Raw genomic sequence first — 26,456 nt, 5'->3', positions numbered from 1 at the left:
CTCGCCTAAGCTCTACCCATCCCTGAACCCTCAAGTCACCCTAACCTTTTGTTTTTAACCTCTAATCATGCTCGAACCCTCAAGTCACTCTAGTTAGTATTTACTACTACCCATCCTCTAAGCCTCCACTTCCCGAAGTACTTTTCCCCTTGTGTCACCTTCCGCCCTCCCTCACTGTTTGCTTGACTTGTTTTCCCCCATCTCGTCGCTTGTTTCCCTCCTGTCCCGCCTGGAAAAAAGAGCCCTGAACTCTCACCAACTGGTTTCAAGATTTCACAAAGATGCAAACGGCGCTGCTACTCTGCTCTGCATGGCATTTTTTGGCGCTGTACTCGTCGGGCTGGCACACCTAACCTCAGCTCGGCGGTAAAATAATTACATTTTTTTTCTCCTTTTTTTTTTTTTTTTCAAGGCAGAGAATAAGCTCATACTAAGAAAATTGATCAATGCCCCTCATGGTCATATCATAGCATTTTTTTCTCCCCAAACTTTCATCCATGCTGCGCAGCAAATGCACTGCTGTACAGAATTGGGAAAATAAATTGACAAAGCCAATAGCTCCCCCATAGACGAGACCTATTGGCTTTGGCAATGCTGCTTGTTCCTTCAAATTATCCTTATCCTGTCACTTGAATGATGCCTTCAGCCTGTTCATATGCCTACTCATGGGAACTTACACTCCGCATTGGCAGTTCACGGAAGATTCCAGAATATGCTGCAATTCTATAATTTGTCTAAGTGGTGGAAGCAAGATGAAGCTTCAGAGTATTTGAGTTTAATCAAGCAGTGATATTGGACCTATGTTTTTTGGTGACTTTGACTTGCGATATAAAAGTTAATGGAAGTTTAGTTTTATAGCTCTGTTTTCTGAAAATGTTTTGTAATAAGACGAATATAGTGGTTTCTAGGTGCTACAAAGATGCTTGTATCTGAACACATTTTACATGGTGTGTAAGATTTGCATGCAATCCGACCATGGGTAGTTACTACCGAAGTGTTTTTTTTTTTTTTGTTTTTTTTTTTGTAACTGTGGGTTTCTTGCTGCTTCATATTCATAGCCATGAATCCTTCTTTTTCTTAGTCCATTATATGGATAACTGTGCTTTAGCGGCTTCTTGGCCATGGTATGTTCTGCATCCTTTTGGATTTGCTGTGCTTTAGGGACCTATAGGTGTCAAAAATGCTTCTAAAAAGTAGATCGACACTTTGCAGGTGCGAATGTCACCTCTTGCCTCTACACTATGTACAGTGGTTCAACAAGGTAAAAAACATATTTAGACCGTCCTCTTACAATCCCTGTTGTGCTCTAGGTCCTGATGAATTAATGTTTTTTAGGTCTTGCAGACCTAGCGTTGAAGCACGTATGCTCTGCTCACTCTGCGAGGCATATTGTAGTAGAGGAGATTTTAAAAGTGGAGTTTAATCCCCGCCCATCTTTTTGATTGGCTGTCGTCATAGTTTATGGGAAACGTTGGCTTCCCATTGAAAATGAGGCTTCTTTGATATCGCCCTGTCTTCTTTTGATACAAAAGGGGGTGGTGATGGACGGAGCATCTGAACCAATCAAACACTCACACCCAGTCAAAAGATCTGGGTTTGATCCATCACCTTTCTTTAGCTCACTCTACCACCCCAGTTCAGACATGGCTATATGCAAATCAGTCTGACCCTGTGCCTCATGGGAACAGTCCAGCCCGAACTGCCATGCCATGCCTTTCCTGGACCGGAAACAAGCTTCCGAGGACCGGTTTCTGGCATTACAGCCGTCTTCAGCCCGGCTTGCTTGAATCCAGTGGCAAAGTGAGCAAGGGACTCGTGTCTGAGCATACCCTGCCACACTTATGGCGGCCAAAACGGTACAAAAGGGGGTGGTGATGGACGGAGCATCTGAACCAATCAAACACTCACTTGAGACATCCTATCAGACTGGATCGTTTACTTGCAGCGTTATCCTGTCTACTTTTTTTAAAACTTTTGCGCAATGGTGGCAGCTTGTTTATTTCACATCTAAACTTTGAGGTGCTATCAGGCAGGATCAGGCGCTTTGTGTATCTGTGCTTCATCAGTTGAGACGCTCTCTGTCCAGGGTTGGTTGGCGGGAGGGGCGCTACTGGAGATGGTTCACTTTCACCCACTCAAACCATTTCTGGAAAGGACAAGACAGCTTCTCGTCTTGCACCTATCACCAGCCCTGCCAAGTACCACATGCCAGGGATAAGACTTAATACATTTTAATGTGGGGTGTCTGCACTTAAATGCACTAGTCACAAGTTTATAGCGCCCAAGAACCACCGGTGAGGCTGTCTCAGTGAGGAGCTGCATTTTGCATCGAGCTAAGTGGTGGGCTGTGCTGCCTGAGCACCCTTCTGTCTCACAAATGCACTGTGTCCTCTCTTGAACTTGTGTAGACACACAATCATATGATATCAGACTAGTTCGACGCTACAGTTAATTTCATGCACAGCGTGACTGGGCCATCAATCAAGAGGAGCCGGGCCTCTCTCTTCAGCGTACCATGTTGTCTGCCAGTGTCCTGGGGAATTGTAAGAAACGAGCATGAGGACCCGTCAGGCCTTCACAAGGATCATGTTGTAGCAAAACATGGCCTAGCACTTTTACAGTAGAGACAACAATGTGATTTGTCTGTGGTTCTGCAGTGCAAGAAGGTGTACACAAGCATTTACAATGCAATAGGTCTCGCATTTTTATAACTTTTGACCTATCGGCATTGTAAATGACAATGCCTTTTTTTATTTTGTGCACTTTGTACTTCTAGTCGTTACTTGCAGGTTTTCAAAATACATAAATCAAAAGGCATTATCACTTACAATGCCAATAGCTCAAAATCTCGCAAATGCGAGACCTATTGCATTGGAAATGCTTGTTTTGTTTTACCTTCAGTATGCAACTCCAGAAGCTCACCTTTTTGAAAATTCACTTCATATTGTGTAAATCCACCCAATGTTAAGAACTTTTGTTTTAGTCCACACATGGTTCTACATGACACAATTCACCTTGCATAATGACTCTTATGTACTCTGACTGGGACATAAAACATACCCTACTGTTTTTGTTTTAATATATAATCTAGGTAGTGGTTTTGTGCATCAGTCTGTGTATAGGGAGTAGTATCTATATTAATTCCTGCTCAGAATACCCTGTCTTTACTTTAAGATGTTGTTCTTGAGGTGAAATCTCTGATAATTTGATCTTGGGCCTGGATTTCTGTTATGCCCTGTCCTGCACTTCAGAACACCTGGGGCTGTATTATGCATTGCCATTGTTCGCGCAGGGTGTACCTTTTAAAATGTGTGCTGGGCGCAAACCATGACCTATTATGATATATTCCCTGCCCCCAGGGCAGTTGCGAACCCGTGCTGCCCTGGGGGCAGCGCATTTGTTTGAAAACACGGAGCAGCTGCTAACTGCCGCTCTGTGTTTTCACATTGCAGGTGGCAATCTGCCTGCACTTTCAAAGGGGATTAGAGATCCCCCTTGCAGGTGGGTACTGTCAGGGGCATGTCTGTGGGGGTCCACAGGACAGCCCCTTTTCCCCCCTCCAGAGGTGTGCTCTACGGGCCGTACTCGCAGTGTGCCACCTAGAAGGGGGCCCACGATGAGTGCGCCCCCTAAGAGCTTCTTTGCCTATGCGCCTGTGTCTGTAATATGGTACAAAAGGGGGTGGTGATGTACGCAGCATCTGAACCAATCAAACACTCGCACCCAGTCAACAGATCTGGGTTTAATCCATCACCGTTCTTTAGCCCACTCTGCCACCCCAGTTCAGACATGGCCATATGCAAATCAGTCTGTCCCTGTGCCTCATGGGAACAGTCCAGCCCGAACTGCCAAGCCATGCCTTCCCTGGACCGGAAACAAGCTTCCGTCTGTAATATAGCGTGGGCGCAGAAGCAAAGAAATGCCCTCATTTGCATAGGGCACGCCCCTATGCAAATTAGGGAGCACCGCCTGAAGGTAGCGCTGGCGCTTTAAGTGCACCAGCTCTATCGGTTTTACTGAAGGGGATGTACAAGCGTCTGCTCCCTATTCTGTAATACGAATATGCTGTGGGGGCATGCAAAGTGGGCGCAAACGTCCATTGTGCCCCCAGAGCACTTATTGTAATATGGCCCGTGAAGTCTTTTCATCCCAGGTGGTGTTTACATTTCATGTTGTGCACACAGCTCCCTGAAAGGCCTTAATGCTTACTTCTTGAATGACGCATGGAGGTCATAACTACAGACAACCTGTTTTTTTTCTTGTGCATGGTGATGAGATCTCAGTCACAAAAATGACTTTGTCTATGGAGATTCGAAGCTACTTAAAGTACAAAGGCCACGTGTTTCTATTATCTTAAGTGGATTTGTTTTCTTAGCACGGTTGAAAGGAATGTATACTTTACCCAGATCCACGAGGTAGACTAGTTTAACTTTATTCTACACCGAAGCTTTCACTTTGTATTTGAGACTTTTTGCAAGCTTTTAGTTTGAACTGGATGGTTTTCTGTAACATTTTTCACTGGAACTACAATGAACACCTGACGAACAGACCCATGTCGTCATATTGGCACTCACTGTGAAACTTACCAGGGGGCAGCAGCGGTCTTGACAGGCAGCCTTTCTCTGATTTGAGTAGAAGGGCAGAAGAGTTGTGGGCGCCTCGGTTTATTCTAGGTTGGACAGATTGCCACATCTGCGGCTCGAGCGTCATGAAACTACACTTGTTTGCAACAAGATCACAATAGCCCCGCCTGTCCGTTTATCTCGAATATAACCTTGAAACAAGCATTTTCAATGCAATCGGTCTCGCATTATTAAAGTTTGAGCTATTGGCATTGCTAAATAATGCAACACCAATAGCTCAAACTTTAATAATGCGAGACCTATTGCATTGCAATGCGCCTTCGGTGTGAGGGTAGGCGTGCTGCTCTGACTACAACATCCAGAATGCATCTGGAGTACTAATCTAGACCGACAGCTGTTAAGTGGGTGAAAATAATTCTGTTCAGAGATGGGAAGTAGTCTAAATTGGAAGATGGTGGAGCGGCTAAACACGGAAGGTGTGGGGAGAGAGAGGGGGAGGGGAGGGAGTATAGGAAAGAGAAAGAATGAGAGAGGAGAGGGAGTAGAGGAGAGAACACAAGAGAAAGAAAAAAGCAAAGCGAAAAAAAGAGGAAGAGAAAGAGGGGCGAAGAGAAGAGAAGAGAAATGAAATGCCAAAGAAGATTGGGGAGGAGGGTTAGGGACAGGGAGAGTGGTCAAAAAAGAGTAGGGCAGAAAATAAAAGGGTGATCACAGAGTGAGTGGGCAGAGGGTGCAGGGGTGTGAGGCAGAGACAAGAGGTGAGAGGGCAGTCAAAGGCGGGAGGGGAGGATGGGTCTGGAGGGAGGGGTCCCGAGTAACACAAGAAGGGGGGCCTGGGAAGAGCCGCCCACTTTGGGGGGAGAAGGGGCCGTCTGAGGGCACGGCTGGGGAGGGAGAGAGCAGCTGCTCCGGAATGAGTGAAGGGGGGACCCCAGGGCAAAGAAGCAGAAAGTGTCTGAACGGGGCAGAGAGACGGGGCTGAGAGGGAGGGAGGTGTCTGAGGGCAGGGCTGGAGGGAGGAGCCGCCTGGGACAGACGGAAGGGGCCCCAGGGCAAGAAGGAGGGGGCTACTGACCAGGGCAGGGAGACGGGCTAGAGAGGGGAGGGCTGGAGGGGAGGATCTGACGCCCGGACAGAGTGAAGGAGCCCCTGGACAGAGAGTTGCAGGTCTGGGAACGAAAGACCTACTGCCTTGGACAGAGTCAAGGGACTCCAGGAGAGCGAGGACAGCAACCAGGGAGGAGCGCAGCGCAGGGCAGGAGCGGCAGCCCTGGACAGAGTGAGGGAGCACCGATGCCGCAGGGACCGGGCAGGACTGTAGAACAGAGTAGAGGGGCATCCGGACCGAGAGCTGCTTGTTAAGTCAAGGGACTCCTGGAGAGCGAAGCAGCAGCCGGGCAGGAGCGCAGGCAGGAGCTGCAGCCCTGGACAGGGTGACTGGGCATCCAGGCAGGGCTGTAGGACAGAGTGAAGGAGCACTCAGGCAGAGAGGACAGCACGACTGGGGAGGACCGTAGGACAGAGATCCCAAACAGAGATCTCTCCGAGGGCAGGACTGTGAACGAAGCAACTTCTGGCCGGGAGAGGGTGAAGGGGCAAAGGGGAGCAAGGGCAGTGCTCCCGGGCAGGACTGCAGGCTTGAGGCTGCTGTCCCAGATGGCCGGGCAGAGAGGGCAGAGAGGGCAGTCCCGGGCAGGACTGCAGGCTTGAGGCTGCAGCCTCAGACGGCCGGGCAGGGAGGGCAGTCCTCCCGGGCAGGAGGGCAGGACTGAGGCTGCTGCCCCAGACGGCCAGGCAGAGAGAGCAGTGCTCTCGGGCAGGGCTGCAGCGTTCAGGCTGCTGCCCGGACCGCCGGGCAGTTAGTCCGGGCAGTGGCTCCCACGGAGGCAGAGATGGGCCGGGTGTGCGCGGGCTCCCCTGTTCGGTCCTTCACATGGTACTCGCTTCTGCTGCTGCTCTTCGTACCCCCCGGTCCCCCTGGGACTGTGGCAACCCCAGGACGAGGTAAGAACCAACTCTGGGGCTGGGGGCACTACTGGGCCGGGGGCGGGAGTCGTCTTCTTTAGGGACCACACACCTCCTGAATATGAGGGATTCATTTCACATGTCATGTGAATGTATTACTTTTTCTATAGCGCTGCTTAGCGAACACTCCAAACTGAACCAGGCTCTACCGGTGTATAAAAGAGAAGGACGGTGGGATTCAGGGGTATCGTGATATTGTCAAGATCACCCACTGATAACACGTAGAGAAACCAGGATTACAGTGCCGTGTTTGTGGTTTTCGAACACTGCTTTAGCTGTTAACCAACAAGCGCTGCGAGACCGCTCCTGCACTAGAAGTGTGCTATACACATGCCGTCTCATACTTGGGTTACTAGCTGCTGTTCCAAACGTGACCTCCGAGCACTGAAGGGGGCAGTGGGAAACTGCCCTCATATTAACTAAAGAAGTAATTCCAGGCAGGACTCTGGACAGGGCAGAGCTGCAGAAACTCTCGGGGTGTCAGGAGGGGCAGATGGTGCCTCCCCCTGATAGACGCACACTCATTCCAATGGCAAGTTTTTCATGTAGCGCTTTGGCTTAACTTTTCTTCTAGGCCTTCCTCTAAGCGCTACTGGTTGGCAGAGATGAAACTTCGGCATAGAAAAACGAAGCAGTTTGCCAAATTGTATCGCACTAAAATAACAAACTTCAACAGCTCACAAATGTGTATCGAGTTCAGATCAAGGAAAAAAAGAAACGAGAGATAACCGCGAGGCCCTGACATATTTACTTCTCGTATGCTTCACCGAGTCCAGGCGGAAACCCGCGAGTCTCCACTTCTCAGCACAAAGGACGCCAGTCCGTGACGGCTTCTTTGAAATTTGGCTTTTCCTGCCTAGCCACTGCCTGGAATCAATGAGGAGCTGCACATTTGTTGACCCACCGGAGCGGCTCGGGCTACTTCATAAAAAAAAAAAAACGGAAGTCAGGCACTTTTGCCTGAGACGGGGGCGGGGCCTGCAATCCAGCAGGAAGTCCCGCCCGCCGCCACAGCCGCCGCCGCCGAGGAAGAAGTGGAGCGATGAGACACTGAACACGCCGAAAAGAGCCCGGTAAGTGGTGGGGATGGGGGTCACGCGCGTGTGTATGTGTCTGGAGTGCGTGTGTGTGACTGTGGGGGAGGGGGGTGTGTGTGAGCGAGTGTCTGCCGTGTGCCTGCGTGTGCATGCGCTCGCCTGTGTGTGCGCATGCAGAGGGGTGGGGGGTGGGGGCTGCCTATATGTGAAGCGCTCTGATACCTGATTCGGTTCGGGGCTGGGAAATAAAAAAAAATAAAAAAAAAAAATGCTGAGTTACTCTGCGCATGCGCGGGTGAGACGCGCGCTCCCGCGGTCAAATCCGACACTGGGAAAGCTCGTGACACTTTGGTGTCCACTCTCCCAAATACGGATAGCATTAGTTGGCGAGCTGACAGCATTCATGCTTCGCATGAATGCTAACGTCAGCTCGCCCTAAAAATCAGCCTTTCTCAAGCCTGGCAGCTTATGTTGTGTCTGTGCCAGAACCGGCTTGTGAGCCAAACAAAAAGCAAGCCATTTCGTTTTAGATTTTCTTCTGTGTTTCATACCATCTGTTAACTTGTTTTTACTTAGTGGAAGTCTGTTAATACATTGATGGGGAAGTTATTTAAATAGTGCTCTCAAGTGGGTTTTACAAACGCGTGAATTTTGACTTATTTGGACATTTTTTTTTTTTTTTTGCTAAATGTAAAGCAGCAAACATATCGACTTGTTAAAATGAAAGGCCTCAGCAGGTCTTTCGAAGGAAAGAAGACTGTGTGTGAAAGGCAGTTGGGAAGATAGAATGATGGCCTCCCTGACTAAGTCTGGTTTCTGTTCAATTTTTTTTTTTTTTTTTAAACTTTTGTAGGGATCCTTTTCCCTTCTAGCGTAACGGTGGGTTAACTGGAGGCCGACTTTGTTAGAGGTCTTAAACTACTGTAATCTTATGTTTTAGTGGAGGAGTGCTGTAGGCAAAGTGCTTTACTCCAGGATGTTGGGAGTGACCGTTCCCATGCTTGTCTCGCAAAGAGCATGGACCTTTTGGGTGAAGTGTGAACATTTGGGTCTTTTCGTCAGTTTTTGTGGCGCTTACCTGAAAGAGACTGCCTGGGGGCTTACCTAAAGTACTGGGGCCCTGTATCAGGAGAGAGAGGTAGCTGGCTCAGGAGTGGACCTGAAGAGAGGATCCCTACCTTGAACGGTCGCTTGCATAAATGATTGTGCACAAGGGGGTGCTTTCTGCAGCATCTCTGGTCCAATTGCAGGGCTAGTAAAAAGGAGGAACCCTTGGAATCCAGTAAAAGAACAATGTATCTGGTCACCAGCTTTGAGTTACCAACCTGGTGGGTGACAAAAGGCAAAGGTGAGATCCACGGGACAGGTCTTGCCTTCATATTAGCACTCATTGGGGTAGTTGTCAGAACATCCCATTAAGGGGTTTGGTGCTTTTTCTACTTGGGATTGTCCTCTCATGTGTCCTTGCTAGGCTCATTTTTACATTAGTTTAGGGGGGGATCGAGATCCCTTAAGTAAGCCAATTTGTGGCCAGGGGGTAGGAATGTTCAACTCTGCATGTTTTCAAAAAACCTTATCTAGTGCCTCTGATGGGTAAGGGCTACTAGAGGTTGACGCATATAAGAGTTAGTTGGTGGTTTTGCGGCTGTCTGGATGGCCACAGTGTACTACTAATTTCCCCTCCAGGTTTGATTAAATAGTAACCAGTAGCCATCCGTGCTCTACTACCCTCACCTTCATCCTCTTTTCCAGGGAGAATTGATTGTAGTGAAATAGGATCGGGGTATGGCACAGAACTATCAGTGTCGTCATTGCGCCGCTGAAGGTACTGCCTGGACATTGAAATGCTAGGTGGAGAGGCTTGTGTAAATTGGAGTTAGCTGTGCTAGACATTTGAGGTTGCAAATGGAAGCATTAACGCAAATCTTGCGCCAGCAATGTAGACCTCGGCGGAGTGTTTGTTCTTTTGATGGTGGGGGTAGAGGCCAGCATTAGGTTTTAGTCAGGCATTTACTTTGCACAATGTTTAATATTTGTATCTACTTGTTTTGATTCACTTTGGCCATTAAGGTTGCAAAACACCTCAAAGCTTAGTCTGACCTTCAGTTCCTGTTGTTGCTACACTTTATGGCAGGTTGCTCGGCTACAAGCCAGGAAGGCAGCAGCCCTTTAAAGTATAATTGCATTGTGTTCGAATGTTCTTGAAAATGTACTCTGTGTTCCCAGAACGCTGTTCTAATCCCTGCACGTAAGCGCCGTCCCATCTAGTACATTGATGTAATGTACACTCCTAGCTTTTTCTTATTTTATTTGTGAAACCTCCGTTTAAGATGTAAACCTCAGAAAGCAGGTTAAAACTAGGTCTATGCTTAGAAATTTAATTTGGATGTTCATTTTATGTCAAAATAAATCTAGATCAATGCTTTTTCTTTACGTTCTCTTTTGTGGATACTGGTTACAGTATAGTAACCTTAAATGTATCTTTTCTCGTGGTCACATTTTGGTGTTAAGTAGTTACCAGATTTAACTTCGCTAGCACTTTAAAATGAACGCCAAGTACCGTGATCTTCATTAGATCCAAAGCAAGTTGACTCTTTGGTGAGGTCCTGGTTTTAGCTGCCAGCATCTTGTGTTTTTGAAGTCCGATCGACACCGCAGATCATTTCATTAACAATAATTCAGATTGTTTTTATGATTTTAATATCCATGAGTTCAAGACTTGACGCTTTTCGCTTCAAAATCAGTTATGATTTCCAATTTAATCTGTCCCACACAGCATCTCATGTGTAATTGGGTCTTCGAACAAAAAAATAAGGAAGAAATCAAGGTTTCTGCTATACCTCCACGAATTGAATAGTCTGAAGCAAACATCAGTCTACAGGTGGTTGAAGTACTACCAACTGTCTAGTTGTCTACCCATGGCTTCTCCCAAATCTTCACAGTCCCGATTTGCTGAGGTGTGCATCACCAGATTGGGTATGAAACTGTTTGCTTGAAACAACCGTAAATGGCATCCTATCGTGCACTTTAGTTTTCAAAGTCTATAAAATACATCACAACAGATATTAAGCCTGCAGTACACATCAATCTATAATAATAATAAAGTTTATAGAGCGCCTGGTGACGCCATCCCGGCGTGTCCCCGCGCTGTGGAGAAATGAGCGGCAAGCAGCAGCGCACCCTGCACATTCGCCATAGAGCTTTATAAGTGGAATAGGTGGGTTAAGAGACTTCTGAACTTGACCTCAGATCTTTCCAGTCTGAGGCATATCGGAAGTTTGTTCTAGTCAAATGGTCAAAAACATACCACCACAGGTAACGGGGCTATGGTTGGTGAGAGGCTATTGAGAAACGAGTGCCACTACTAAATATTGAATGCCCAGATCATATATAGGGATGCAATAACTGCCAGTAAAAGAAGTTGTCTTTCCTTTCTGATCAGCAGGAAAGCGCAACACTAACTGAACCTGTTAATTCAGTTATTTGGCCCTTTGATTTGGTGTTCAAAATAGTTATATGTATATGTATATGTATATGTATATATATATGTATATATATATATGTATATGTGTTCTCTAAACAATCGCCAAAACCAGTTGATATATATCAATATAATCTTGCAGATTACAATCCTGAGAATTGACATGGGGTATTAGTCCTGATTCTGGCAAGTAGAATTCAGTAAGACTAGGCAAAATGTCAGTCTGTTTAGGTGTGCCATCAGACCTACTGATGCATGTGGCCTGTCAAGCAAACTGTATCTGAAACCCCTAGTCAGAAGTGGACTAATGACCCGTAGTCCCGCACAGTAGTGATACAGTGCCTGGAACAAAGTAATCAGAGCCCAAAGCCCATTTTATTGAGTGTAAAAGTGGACCCCATAATCTGCAGCTTCTGCACTGAAATAAATAAATGCAAACGTTTTGCTGTTCTAACCTACATCTTTCTGCATATCTCTTGGTTCACGGTTGAAATCAGTACATGTAATGATGCACAAGAAATCGGTGTGGAAACTAGTGGGGGAGGGAATTCATAGGTTTAATGCCTGAGAAGGTGCTAGGTTGGAAAGACCTCCAGCAACACAACTTTCTTACTGCTAGTGCATCCCAACTCTTCTTAGGGCGGATGAGACTTATGTTATGTAAGACTTCATGTTCAGTAGCTTGTACCTCTACACACTATGGACGTGGTTGCTAAAGCAATGGGGGGGTCAAATCGGGGTCACCTCTCGACCCTTGCCCACATTTTATCTTTTCACAAAGTATACCTACCCTGTGCCCCTACGTCACACAGCTGTTCAACCAATCTCTGGAGACAACAGTTTTTCCAGAGATTAAGAAACCAGCTTTATTGACACCCTTATTGAAAAAGATAGGATCAGATGTAAACAACCCAGCCAACTACAGGCCAAGCTCCCAGCTCCCCTATCTCTCAAATGTACTGGAAAAACTAGTCAATAGACAACTGTCTAACTACTTCGAATCCAACGAGTTATTCGATCCTTCACAAACAGGTTTCAGGGCCACCAACAGTACGGATGCAACTCTCCTGGCTGTCTTAGATAATATAAGATCACTGTTGGACCAGGGAGAGGCAGGTGCCCTAATCCTGTTAGACCTGTCGGCGGCCTTCGCCACAGTCTCTCACCAACTCTTATTGGAAAACCTGCATGAAAAGGGGATACATGCAAAAGCCCTTCAATGGCTCAGTTTATTCCTGTGCAACAGAACTCAAACTGTGCAACTGGGCGCCTTGTCATCTACTCCAAAAAATCTCAGTTGTGGCGTCCGGCAGGGAGCATCCCTGAGCCACACATTATTTAATGCCTATGTATGATCTCTGGCAAAAATTCAGAGCCAAACTTAGTTCTTAGTGAAATGGCAGCCTAGATGTCAGTACACTGCCTAAAGTTCAACGCAGAGAAATCTGAAATCCTACTTCTCGGCAGGGCCAACCGCATTTGGGATGCGTCATGGTGGACCCACTCTTTGGGCACGGCTCCTGCACCAAAGCAGTGCGTAAAAAAACTTGGGCATCATCATTGACACCTTATCAATGCAGGACCATGTTCGGATCCTGTGTGGCAGAAGCTTCGCCACACTAAAGCTCTTAAAAAGGCTTTTCCCCTGGATCTGACTGGAAAGCAGGAGAACAGTCCCACAGGCCCTGCTTGTCAGTAGGCTATACAATGAAAATTCACTTTTTGTTGGCATGCCAGATTACCTTTTCAAACGTCTGCAAGTGATACAAAATGCAGCGGCTTAACTGGTGTGCAACAAGGGCAGATACAGCTCTGTGACGGAATGCCTGAGGCAACTCCACTGGCTGCCCATGCGCCATAGAGCAAGTTTTAAACTCTTAGGACATGCACATAGGGCACTCCATCGTACAGGCCCAAAGGTTCTCCAGAATAAAATTAAATTCTACTATCCATCCAGGTGCTTAAGGTCACGCTCCCTAGCGTTAGTGGAGACCTAAAGAATCCATAAGAGGAGGGCAGGTGGAGGTACCTTTTCGCACCTTGCAGCATTACACTGGAACGAGCTTCCGCTGGAACTACGGGTAACTGAAGAATATATGGAGTTTAGGAAGAAACTTAAAACCTACCTTTTTCCTTAGAATTGCTGCCACCGACCTTAACGAGATCAACTTGGCTCATCACCCTCCCGCTATATTAGCGCCGTGATATCCCACTGGTATGAATGTTGCGCTTTATAAATAAATATCTGTTTAGTTGTGGGGACGATGAGGAATTTTTTATTTGATGTTCCCCCGTTGCTGTTCTCACACAAAATGTGTTGTTGACATAGCTGCTTTTTTGCTACCTTGGCACTTGTTATCCATCATACCACAGAGTGGTCTGTCAAGCGGTCCCTGTGATTAATGTCCAAAGGCAAATAATCTTGGCATTTAGTGATGCTGAACCAATCACTCCACTTGGGAGTTTCTAGTATTAAGTTGTGGTACTCTGCTGCACAAGCCCTGCCTGTTGCATCTGGTGCCATCAAAACTCTGCTGTGCTGCCTGGCAGCAGAAGCTCTGAGGCTCGTCTAGTTTGGGACTTACACTCAATCTAGTGTTGTGCACAGCCTTGGTATGTTTAATGTTGTGAACATAAATAGCCAAGAAGACGTACCATTCTATTGAGCTGTAGTGTTGCAGAGTGTTTGGCAATTTAATTTTTTGCCCAATGAACTACTTCCTGTTAAAGGTTCCTAATACATGTAAATTACCACTTGGAGACTCATAACTTACACACACACACACTTGTGTTCTGAGAATTCAAACCCAAGACTTCTCTCTTTATGAAGTCACAGGTCTTTCATTTTCCACTTTGCACATGCTGTGTTAATCAGTTGGTTGCTCACATTAGTGTTGGGCGCCGTGAAAGGAAGGCTGAGTGAGTGACGTCGAAGTGTTGGCCACTTTTTATTTTGTAAATGAAATCTTGTGCCTGTATTTTAAAAGGCGTGGCCAGACTAGAACAGTTGATGCAATTCACTCAGGGCTGGGTTTGATAAGTCTGCTGCCTTTTTTGGAAAGAAACACGAATTGCGAAGTATGTGAGGAGAGGGCGCTCGCTCTAATGCCCATTCGGGATTTCGTTAAAGTTCGATCCAGGAAATGAGACTGAACCAACTGGAACAGGTTTATGGCAGACATTGCTTTTAACTGTGTTAAGAATCAGTGGTTTATAAATGAACTTGTTTCCTCTTGCCGCCTAATTTGTATGCTGATGTGTGACATGCATGTGCTCAGACTGCATCTTCACTGAGCATCTTGCGGGCAGACCATGCCTAAGGAACAAATACTCCCTTCACTGCATGCCACAGCACTCGTACTGTTACTTGCAGCACTGTAGTTAATATGCTGTGCCGCAGTAGATATGCGTATCCATCACCGTGACCTCACCCCTTGGCCCTACAGCTTATAACCCCCACTCCTTAATCCCCCATTAGGCCAAAGTGTGTCATTTCCAGTACTGAAACCATTTTACTGCAACACCGTGCTGTTTGATGTTTTTTCTCTTGATTTGCAAATAACATGCTGTTTCAGTCCATTTCGGAGCAGGAATTTTGATTTTTCCTAATTCTTTCCTGTTTTTTTGCGTCTTGGTTTTGACAGTGGAGCTGTCAAATAGGCCTGGCGCTTACTGTACACATATTGGGCTTTGAGTCTGCCCCTTTATTGAACCGTTGGCTTTGTTAAACCAGCCTCTTTACGCCATTGGCTTGAGACGTTAAATCATGTGTTGACTTAGCAGAGTGGAGTATTCAACTCACCTAAAGCTATTGGCAGGTTGTGGAGTATCCCACCGATACAAAAGGGGATGATGGACGGAGCGTTTGAACAAATCAAACACTCGCCCCAGTCAACTGATCTGGGTTTAATCCATCACCATTCTTTTTTTTTTTTTTGAAAATATTTTTACTGTCACATCAAGGGCACATTTATACACACATCATATGGTGCCATTACAGATTGATCAACAATATCATCCTTTTCCCTTTTCTTCAGTAGTGACCCTCCTCTTCATGATCGCAAAATTATTGATTCATTTCTTTCTTTACCAACTTGTCAACTAACCCCCTTCCCCCTCCCCCCCGGCACTTTCATGTGATACAGGGCGTGTTACTTGTGGGCAATGTCCATTCTTTAACTTTTCGTGGCATAATGACCATTCGCCTTGTCACTTCCTCTGCACAATGGTTTTGCAAGATGCTATATGTTCCAATCCTGCGGCCTGCACTCCGTGCATGCAATCTCCTACGCCTTTTGATCTACCCTCATGCACTCTCCATTCTCCATCACTTTCAACATCAGTACAGGCATTCACTGGATTTGCGCCTCTGCACTCCTTTCAAACTCCAACATCATCGAGTTCCAGTCTAAGGAAATCGGCAGTTTGCGTAGGCCTCTTCGCTCCTCCCTTTGTAGCTCCTGACCTTCCGCCTTTCCCCATCTCACCACCTCATTACTCCAAGACTCCACACTCGGCGGTTTCACCGACTTCCATTTCATTGCTATCATCCTCTTTGCTAATAACAGTGCTAGTTTTACAAATCTAGTGGCCACACTTCTCTTCTTCTCTTTGTGTCCCAGCCCCAGAATGATGTATAGTACCGATTCATAGGGTCTTCCCGGGGCAACCTCCGCTAGGATGTGATGGATTGTGGACCAGTAATATCCCAACTTGGGGCAGTCCCAGAACATGTGAAGTATACCCGCGTCCTCATGGTGACACCTGGGGCATTGATTGGACGCCACGGGGAACATCGCTTGTATTTATTTATTTATTTATTTATTTGCGTGTTTGTAAAGCGATTGAATAGACTCCCGAAGGAGTATCTCCACGCTGAGAGACAACAGAAGCAAAACCGGGACAGTATAATCGTACAGGGCCAAGACTCACAAAGTAGCAGATCATTAAGTTCTTATTAACTTAACTGATTAGACCTGAAACAAAGTTTTTAATTGTTTTCTGAAAACAGAGTGTATTCTGTGAGGCGTTAGGTACGCTCTATGTACGATCGTGAGTTGGATAAATTTGAACTTAGGGTTTCGTTACACCTTCTTGGGGAGCCGTAGTACCCTCGCCCAGTCCCTATCGCTAATGTCTCCGCCTGTATCCCCCTCCCAGCGTGTACGGAGTGAGTGCAGCGTAATATCTTTGCTTGTCCTAATACCCTTAGTGATCCACTTTGTCAAGTGACTGCCTGAACCCATGAGGTATTGCGTAGTGAGCAGGGCCGTCGCTTTCGGTTCCATGCCATCTCTAGTCCAGTGTGTGGAAATGTAGTGCGTGACTTGTGCATGTAATAAGAACCTCGACCTCGGTGCCTGGTGTAGTTGCATAAAGTCTGTATGTGTTAGAAGTCTACCCTCCGAGAAAAAGTTCCCCACTTGTGTTATCCCAGCCTCGTGCAATGAGCATAGCTTGCGTTCTGTGAGCGTTCCGGTTCCTAAGGCGTTGCCCAGAAGAGGTATCGTGGGTGCATAGGCCTGACGATTGCCAGTGTACCGCATCGCTGCCCTCCACTGCTGTATTGCAAGTTTGAGTAGGGGGGGGGGCGACTCTGGTATTTTCGCCTTAGGGAGCAACAATCGGTGTATGTGGCCTCTGCTCCTGTCCTCCTCTGACATGTTCAATTCATGCAGGTTACGACCCGCCAGCCAGTAAGCCAGCCATTGAAGCTGTCAAGCGTATCCATACGCCATCATGTCGGGCACTCCCAGTCCTCCGCCGTCCGTTGGCAGTTGCAGTTTAGCTAAACTTATACGTCGTCTGCCCGTACCCCAAACCAATTCCGTCACCAGTGTGTTCAGTTGCTGAAAGAAGGCCTTGGTAACTAGCACAGGCACATTCATGAAGTAGTATATCAGTCTGGGTAGGACCACCATTTTCGAGATCGCCACTCTGCCTGCGACCGACAATGGTAATGTGATCCAGAAACGTATTTGTGGCTTTAGCGCATTAAGTGCTCTGCCCAGGTTGCCCTCAAATAGATCTTGGGTGTTTCTGTAAATTTGTATGCCCAAGTATTTGAAAGTTACTGGCGCTATTTGAAATTGGTAGGGGGCAAACTGTATGTGTGTAGCCAACGCGGGTCTGCGAAAACTATACCCGTAGGACTTAGACGCGTTGATCGTGAGGCCCGATATCTTTCTAAACCCCTCAAATACTTCCGATATCCGTTCCAGTGGACCTTCCATGTTACGCAGGAATAATAAGATGTCGTCTGCATATGCAGAAATGATATGGCGGGTATTAAGACGGATTATCCCCATGGTATCCGCCATGGAGCGGACTTTTATCATCAGGGGTTCCAGGGCTATTCTAAACAATAAGGGCGATAATGGACATCCCTGCCCCTTTGCAATGTCAAGAGTGGCTGAGATGCATCTGTTAGACTTAACGCGTGCGGTGGGTAGGTGATATAATAAAGCGATCCATTTCGTGTATGCCTGCGGAACGCCGAATTTGCCTACCACAGCCAACATATAATCCCACCTCAGGGAGTCAAAGGCCTGCTTAAGGTCTAGTGATATACATCCTTCACTATTCTCCCCTTCTTCCCCTTCGGCCATTAGTTGGCTCAGTCTCCTTAGGTTCAGTGCAGTGCTCCTACCAGGTACAAATCTGCACTGGTCCGGATGTATTAGATCAGGAATATATTGTGACAGTCGAGTTGCCAAGATTTTGCTCAGTATTTTATCATCCGTGTTTAGGAGCGATAAGTGCCTGTAATTCTCCAAGTACAGCGCTTCTCTACCTGGCTTCAGCAATGACACTATCAGTGCCTGGAGCGTCGATGCAGGTAGTTCACCACTGTCCATCGCCTCCTTGTAGAGCGCAAGAAGGCGGGGGGGCCAGGACCTCAACGTAAGCCAAATAGAATTCCGCCGGCAACCCATCCGAGCCTGGTGCTTTGTTCCTCGGTAGAGCTTTTATGGACTGCCTAACTTCCGCCAAGGTGATGGGTTTAGCGAGAGCCTGTATTTGTGCCTCTGTTAGTTGGGGAATGCAAATGTCGGCTAGGAAGGGTTCAAGCTCCGGTTCCGAGAGTGGTGCGTGCGGGCCATACAGGTCTGCATAGTACTTCCGGAACGTCTCATTTATATCTAATTGGGTTTGCACTACATCTCCTACCTGGTCATACACCTTGGTGATAGGGACATTGTCCGGAACATTGCGTGTCATGCGCACCAGTAATGCCCCAGCCTTGTCGGCTTGCGTATGCACTCTATTTGTATATTCTCTATAATCTATGAGCCGTAGCTCTTCCAACAATTCAGCATGTTGGATACGCATCTCCTGCAACTGCGTGAGGTTAACGTCGGTGCCTGCCGCTTCGCCCTCCAGCACCGCCAAGCTTCCCTCCACTGCTCTCAGCTTCTCCTGTACTAGTCGCTTCATTCCCACTTTAGTGTCCATTGCTACTCGGCGCAAAGTTGCCTCAAAGGCGTCCCATTCTATTTGCCTGCTGCTGGCAGTGTTTTCGTTCTCCGCAAAATGTCGTGCAGGTGTCTAGCAGCGAGGATTTGAACACTACGTCTTCCAGAAGACCTGGCGATAGGCGCCATGTCGGGATGGGGGCGGGTATCCTTCCCCATTGTAAAGTCAATTCTACCGGGTTATGGTCAGATAATGTCTTTCCCATGTGTGATACTGAGGTTATCGCCCCTCGTAGCTACCTGGAGCAAAATATGCGGTCTATCCTGGTGTGTAACCTGTGCGGTGGGGAGTAGAATGTGTATTCCCTGTCGTTTGAGTGGAGGGTCCTCCACGCATCATCCAGTTCCCACCCGTTTGCCCACTGTGCCAGCGCTACTGCCTGTTTCTTACTTTCCGTTGCATGCAGTGGTGGGTGTGACCTGTCCAGTACGGTGTCCATAACCGCGTTGCAGTCCCCTCCTATCACCCAGTGTTGTCCCACCCAGTCCGATAATACACCGCTAATGTCCTCATAGAACCTCGATTGCTCTGTATTGGGGGCGTATATACTGCCCAACACTACACACGTACATCCAGTGTACCCCTCACAAATACATAACGCCCATTCCTGTCTACCCGTTTTTCCACTGGTGTAAACGGTACAGTGTTCCGTATCCAGATTGCCGCCCCCCTCGAGAATGCGGAGTATTCTGTGGTATGTAGCTGGCCTTTCCATTTGCGGGCTAGTTTCTCTCCTTCTGCCCTACTCAGGTGTGTTTCTTGTAAATATGCTATCTGTGTTTGTCTCCTGTTCAGCTGTGCCCTCACCCTGTACCGTTTGTGGATCGACCCCAAACCTCTTACATTCCAGGTGCAGAACTGGTATTTGTTAGGTAATGACATTGCATGTAAACTCCTTTTCCGTAGACATCGCCCATGCCCCTCGTGTACGTGTCAGCAAATTGTACATGTTATGTGCCATACTTGTGCGCAACTCCCCAACCACGAGGTCCCCACCCCACAACTGGTCGGGACCAAACAATACTACCCAACAGGGGTATGAACTGAATGCAGTCATGCCTTCGCCTGGGGGGGCGAGTGCTCGACCGCTCTTTTCTCTGCGGTTAACAGTCCATGTCCTCCGTTGAAGATCCCCCCCCCCCCCATCCCCCATTATCAACATTCTCCCTGGTACCTTTACTCGCCCTCTGCATCAGATCACAATGTCACATATACATCACCACTCCGCCTCCGCTCCGCTGTTCTTCACATGTCCTCTGCCATCTGCGCTGTTATGCGTTGAGACCGGTGTAGGCTAGCGTCCGTGTCCGATGCTACTGTGCTGGAACTGTCTTGGCTGTTCGACACCGTATCAATGTGCATGTCGTGTGTAGCCAGTGCGGTGGTCGTGAGCAGCACTACGTCCGCCGAGTCCCCACTTCTATCCGCCCGGGCATGCCCATCCTGTGCTGGTCGCGTCTCCGGTTCTTCCTCCTGGGCCGAGATGTTGCTTCCATGTGTGGATTGCTTCCATTGCCGCGCGTCCGCGGAATTTTCTCAACCTGGGTGTTGGTAGTGCCACCTCAATCCATTCGGACGCTTCTTCTGGGTCATCGAAAAAATGACTTGCCGTCATGTATGATTTTTAATCTTGCTGGGAAAAACGGTGCATGTTTCACGTTACGCGCTCTCAGAGTTCGTTTCACGCCCTGGCTTTCTGCACTGCTTATGTAAAGTCCAGGTAGATCGAGATCGTTTGGTTGTCGTATTTTATCGCCCCAGACTCCCTCTCAGTTTTCAAGATCGTGTCCCTACCTTTGACGTGTAGGATGCGTGCTATTAACGGCGGCGGTCTCGATGGCACTCCGTGTGCTCTTTCAACACTATACATTTGGGTGAGGGCCGCGGGGTCCACAATTGTTTTCAGCCAGTCCTCCACGAACTTAGTCGGGTTGGCCCCTTCGCTGCGCTCCGGCACACCTAAGATGCGGACATTATTGCGGCGCGAGCGTCCTTCCGCATCGTCCACTCTGTCTCGCAATCCCTTAAGCTGCTTCTCCAGGACCTCCAGGCGTGTGGAATGTTCAGTCTGTTGCGGAATGAGGTCGGCCAGGGCAATTTTATTCTCCGCAACTTTCTCCGCCAATTTCTTATGGTCGTCTTTCAGTAGGGATGGGCTCGACGACATCGTGTCAATTCTGGCTACTAGCGCCTCTCTAGAGGCTCTTTTTTTCTGTCAGGATAAGGTCCAGCTTCGCTTCCTGCGTACTTATTAGATTATATCTTCGTTTGTAGTTTGTAGACGCCATATGGTCCCCCGACCCAGTGGATTGCGCCGCTCCGTTGTTGACCGGGTCCGGCTGTCGAAGTCTGTTTCGGCCCATTGCGATCTTCGGATTTCACCGCTCAGGCTACTTTCGGGCATCAACCACCGGGGGGGGGGGGTGCCAGACTATTGTGGAGGGCAGTCGTAGTGCTGCGAGGGGTCCGTCACGCCGTGGAGGTGCTCAGTTGGCGTGTCCGCTATCCGTGGGAGCCACAATATGCGCGCCCTATCTGCTGTGGGCCCGGGAATTCGAGACTGCGATTGCTATTGCGGCACCTGTATGGTATCTATTAGGACAGGTGCCCCGTGCCACTGAGAGTCTGTTGTTTCTGCTGTCGGTATGCCAGATCGAGGTTTGTTCTATGTGCCCTACGTCTGCCTTCACACCGTCTCCTGTGTCACACGGGCTGTGCGCCAGTGGTCCGTGGTGCGGTACAGTCCCCCGCATATGACGGCTACCTGTGCGTCTCCAGGCCGTTCCGTACCTCTGCTGTCCGTGTTCTGACGCACCTTCTTTCGTGGAGGACCCCCCACACCACTCTGTAGCACAGTCTTTGTTTATTCCGACCGGGGGGGGTGGGGTGGTGGCGGCGTATTTGTCGGCCCCCTCTGCGCTCCTGTGCTATGCTTGCTTACAGCGCCCCACTCGCGTAACCATCAGTCAGTCAGTACAAGGGCCCCCTTACGGATCCTCTCTGCAGTGGACTCCTTTATGTCGGGTGGGGGGGGGTATCTACCTCTCCGTGCCTTGGTTTGCTGGGACAGTATGTATTGCCACTAGGCCTCCCTCCGTTTGGCCGTGCGCACAGCGAGTTCTCCTTCCGCCTGTGTCCCCGGGGCGAGACGGACCCCCTCCGCTGCTTCGCCGTGACCAGGATGTGTCCGGTGGGCCGCTCCTACCGACTCCCGGCTCACCTTGTGTTGGTGCCCCGCGGCTGTCTTCGCAGGCCTCCGGCGCAGTGTCTGCCGATCTCTGGTCATGTGAAGGTACCGGGGTAACCAGCGCCGTTCTCCTTCCGCGACCCGTTGGCGCCTTTTGTAACGGCCGGTCACGTCCTGCAGTCTCACCTCCGCTCTTCTGGGAGCCGGCCTCAGTTATTCCCACCGTTGACCCCGTCTATCCAGCAGGAGGATCGGCAGGGTGCGGGCAGCGTTCCGGTGGTGGTCTCCGGCGTCTATCCCACCACACACGGCTGTACACAATCAGTCTCACCGACAGGCGGCCACTTCCGGTCCGACGCCGCAGTACTGTGGGTCGCGGCTTCCCCTAGCGTCTTAGGTCTCTCCGCGTCTCCGGGGGCAAACTGCTCTTCAATGGGACCTGGGTGCTCCCACGAACCCCGCGCGTCGTCACCAGCCTCAGTGTCACAGAGGTACTGAGGGTGGGGTTCCAAGCCAGAATCAGGATATTTGTCAGTATATTAGGGGTTTTTCTCGACGGAGCTTACTCAGCACGCGTCTAGCTGTCATGTATTCCTATAGGTTCTGAATCGATCCCCCTATTCCTGACCCTATTCTAGTTAAACAAACCAACAAGTTAACTAGCAGTCAGCCCATGAGGCAGAAAACCCCCATGATGCAGATACCGTTATCTGACGCAGTCACACTACGGCACAGGAACGTGTTATCTGATTAGGTCATAACGCTTGCGATCTAATTAGACAAGCGATGTTCCTCCAGCCCCTGATAAGGCATACGGAGTTCTCATAACAAATCAAACCTATGACAACCTGGGCAAAACCCTGCGGCCATTGTTTTGATTTCACCGAGAACTTTAGTAAAAGAATGTGCTAACGAGCAAATCGTATGACATATTTATTGACGTATCTATGTCCATCCTTACGTCAATCTCGGCACCTTAAAGGTATAAATATTACCGATCTTGCCATAGGCAAACACACACGTGGTGACGAGACGGAGCAGCCATACTTGCCGAAGCCAAGAGCAGAGCAGACCCCGCTGGCAGCAGCCCCGCCTTCCTGACGCGCTGAGAGAAGCTGCTTTCTCCTGCCGAGAATCCAGCACCGGCGTTTCCGGGTAGCCCTCGCAGGCAGCCTGGAATATCGAGACCAGAGAGAGAGATACCATTCCTCATTCATCCTAACTTCCAGGTACAGAACTGAATGACCCCTCACAGAGAATTCTTTAGTTATTCACTTGGCAAAAACAAACTTAACTTAAACTGTAACTATCTATTCCCGCCCTCGTATTAGACTTAGGTCAGGTACACGGGGTAGGCGTATCTAGAAACACCAGTTGAGTACGTTTAGTCGTATGTGTATGTAATATATTTTATTCATTTTAAACATCTTATGGCTTAGAAACCATATTAATGTTTTTACAGTATTATTTTATACTGCTGCTCTTAATGTATGCACTTTACTTAACTATAAGTATTGCAATAATATCGATCCATTTCTCTTGTATGAGAAAAGAGACTGATCAATAAATAACACCTTTTTATTGAACACGCCCGTCTCTTCCTTTTCTCTACATTCTGATGAGACTAAGAATGCACGTACTGACTGAGTAAAATAATTTGCCTTTTGTTCACACGACTCTCGAGATTGACTCTTGATTAGGGGAGAGCAAAGTTGTCATGTTCTATGGTTGTCAGAAACTAAATCCCTTCTTGTCTAATCAGGGAAGTTAAGTCCTCCTTGAACATTCGAGAAAGTTTCTAGTGAAGTCTGAGCTAAGCTGGCAAACCCAAAACTTTAAGTCTAGTATCGACAGTAGTAGACCTAGTTAACGTCTGGCCTAGGCCTTTACTGCTGTAGGTATTATTCCAATGCGCAGAGCCTATTGGGATGATAGGAACTACACTACATGGCGCCCAACGCGTTTGGAAAGGGCGATAAAACTAACGTAAGACATTTAGAGTAACTCAGTCGTGCTTTCTCACTCAGACCCCTTTTCCCATAATACTCCAAAGACGTCTGGAGTGGGTGAAAGGTTATATCCGCCAGACCTCGCAGGAGGGAACTCCTATGTATGGTTCTTGGTATAGTCAACGTTGAAGGATAAACAGTTCCAAAATATTGTGCATCTAATCTTTGTTTCCATAAGAAACCTGATCTACAAACAAACAAAATAACCATCCTGTCGGTAAAATGGCAGACAGTGATGAAGAAAGAGAGGCAGTTAGATTAGCAGCTGACATAGCAGAAGCTGATACTGCACTACAAAATGCAGACCCGGAGATAATACTCATCCCGGTCATTAAAAGAAAATCTATAACCTTAAAACTTATAGAAAATGGACTGACACCTAGAGGTGGTAGTCATATTCGTAATTGAGGCACACGAATATCGGCAGACAGAGGTATACTATTCATGGATACATTTTCCAGCAGCACATGCTGTAACAAAGTACTTCCACTATTACAAAATAGAGGAACCTCCTAATGAGTACACTCCTTTCGAGGAGGTGGAAGTACCACTCAAATTCCAAGAGCATTTGCTCTTATTTGATGGCGCCCTAAAACATAATAATCACATCACCAGGCTCGGTCCTTTAGGTAGACCAGGAGCAACGTGGCCGGTCCTAGCCGGATACACACCACATCCAGACATCGAAGGGATGTCTGCACCAAACCTTTTAACACAGCTAAAACAATTAATAAAAATTCATAGACAATTCAGTATGTGATGCGGACTTCAACAATTCAGCCAGCGATTAAACTTCCACAGCTGACCCCTCACCAGGGGAACACAAATAAAATTACACCACAGAACATCCAATCCTGCCTAGGTAAAGTACCGGCTAAACGGGAACAAATACCATTCTGGTTGGCACAGAAAATTACCCAAATAGAGGCGGTGTTTCCTGACACCACCCCGCTAGAAAAACACAGGATTCTGACTATCTGTCTCCCAATGGGAATCGCACCACACATAGAGGACTGTGACACTTGGGGTACAGTCTTTGCTTCCATCTACACAAAAACGCACGGTGTTCCATCCATTTCGGTGATACCAGATGTGCTAAAACAAATTCAAGATGAATATGGTCCTGAACCTGCTTTAACTCTTGGTATGAAATTACTAAAAGACTTCAAGCAGCTCTCGGCTATACTATTAGCCAACATAAAAGGAGAAGCAGCAAACGTGGCGATCCGCCAGAGGTTAAAAGAGACAGATATAGCAGACCAACCAGCTGAAATTGCCAGAATCATAGAAAAATCCTATGAGGAACTAGGTAGAGATAGTTTAGGTGGAATACCAGTAAAACCGCAACTAATTGAAAGTCCTGAAAAAATATTTTTTAATAATAATTCTACATCACCAAAAAAGAACTGGGATGGAAACAAACAATCCAATCCTAAAGAAAAGAAATTCCAGTCCCGAGGAAGGTCTCCTAGGCGAAGAGAAAAATCTCCGAACCAAAGACACAGGTCACCCCAGAGTGACCCCTCTGGGAAAAGATATAACCTTAGAAATAGGGATAATATAAAAAAGCCTGATAGATATCAAGACATTGATACACGTCCCTCTCAATCTTTTCAGACTTCCTCGCAGAAATCGGAAAGAAGAGGACGATCAGAACAAAGAGAAGAGCACGCCAAGTCCAAAGACAAGGAACCTGCTCAACTAAAAAAGAAATTACAATTTCCAAAAAAGAAGGTAGCCAGTATCAAGGTAGTTAACAATGCCGAGAATACTGAGGACACAACTGAAAAACGGAGAGTGGGCTCAGACAATGCTAGACAGTGCAGCAGAAGTGAGCATAGCTCGCAAAGTCCTTATGAATCATCTGGAGACAGTGGACACGAATGAATATCTTCAAGTGGAAACTGCGGACACCAGAGTTAGCAAACCTCACAAGATATACGAGATAACATTACGTATAGAGGGAGATAAGACTAGGAAAATAAGGGGACTATTTTGGGATAACCTCTCCAAGGGTTATGACATCCTTCTAGCTGAAAAAGACTGGCCACCAGAGTTTGTCAGGGAGTGCCCTCATGGCGAAGAAGTAATTATGCCTGCCTTCTCGAATCATATCCCGATTCATAAAAAATACACACTTGCCAGAAAATGGGTAGTGGCTTTAGCTCCTGCCTTATATAAAAATCATGTAGGATGGGATGAGGACTCTCCTCCTCACAAAATCCAGTTAAAATCACAACCAACTGCACAAAGGCAGTACCCAATTAAGCAAGAAGCTAAAAAACAGGTAAATGAAATACTAGATCAGCTAGAATACCAGGGGGTGATTGAAACTTGCACCTCACAAATGAACAACCCTTTGTTTCCGGTCTCCAAACCAGACCATTCATATCGTCTAGTTTTGGATTACCGACACCTTAACACATGTTGCAAAACTTTTGCAGTGCAAAACTCACACAGTGCTGCACTAATGAATAACATAGTGCGCAAAAAATACAAAACAACATTAGACATCTCTAATGGATTCTTTTGTCAAAACATAGCACCAGAGAGCAGATATTTAACTGCATTCTCAATAAATGGCACTCAAAAACAATTCTGTCGGTTAGCCCAGGGGTACAAGAACAGCCCGGGGGTATTCTCAGCGAGAGTAACAGA

The 26,456-nt window shown here is 47.5% G+C and overlaps 1 protein-coding gene across 1 annotated transcript in view; it reads left to right on the top strand.

Moving 5' to 3' along the window:
• PRPS2 (phosphoribosyl pyrophosphate synthetase 2) overlaps positions 1-26,456 on the top strand; it is a 188,012-nt gene that overhangs the window by 40,527 nt on the left and 121,029 nt on the right. The window lies entirely within an intron of this gene.

This window comes from Lissotriton helveticus, chromosome 8 (assembly GCF_964261635.1).
Source record: "Lissotriton helveticus chromosome 8, aLisHel1.1, whole genome shotgun sequence".
NCBI classification, from domain to species: Eukaryota; Metazoa; Chordata; class Amphibia; order Caudata; family Salamandridae; genus Lissotriton; species Lissotriton helveticus.
This window is presented reverse-complemented; position numbering and strand designations above follow the sequence as displayed.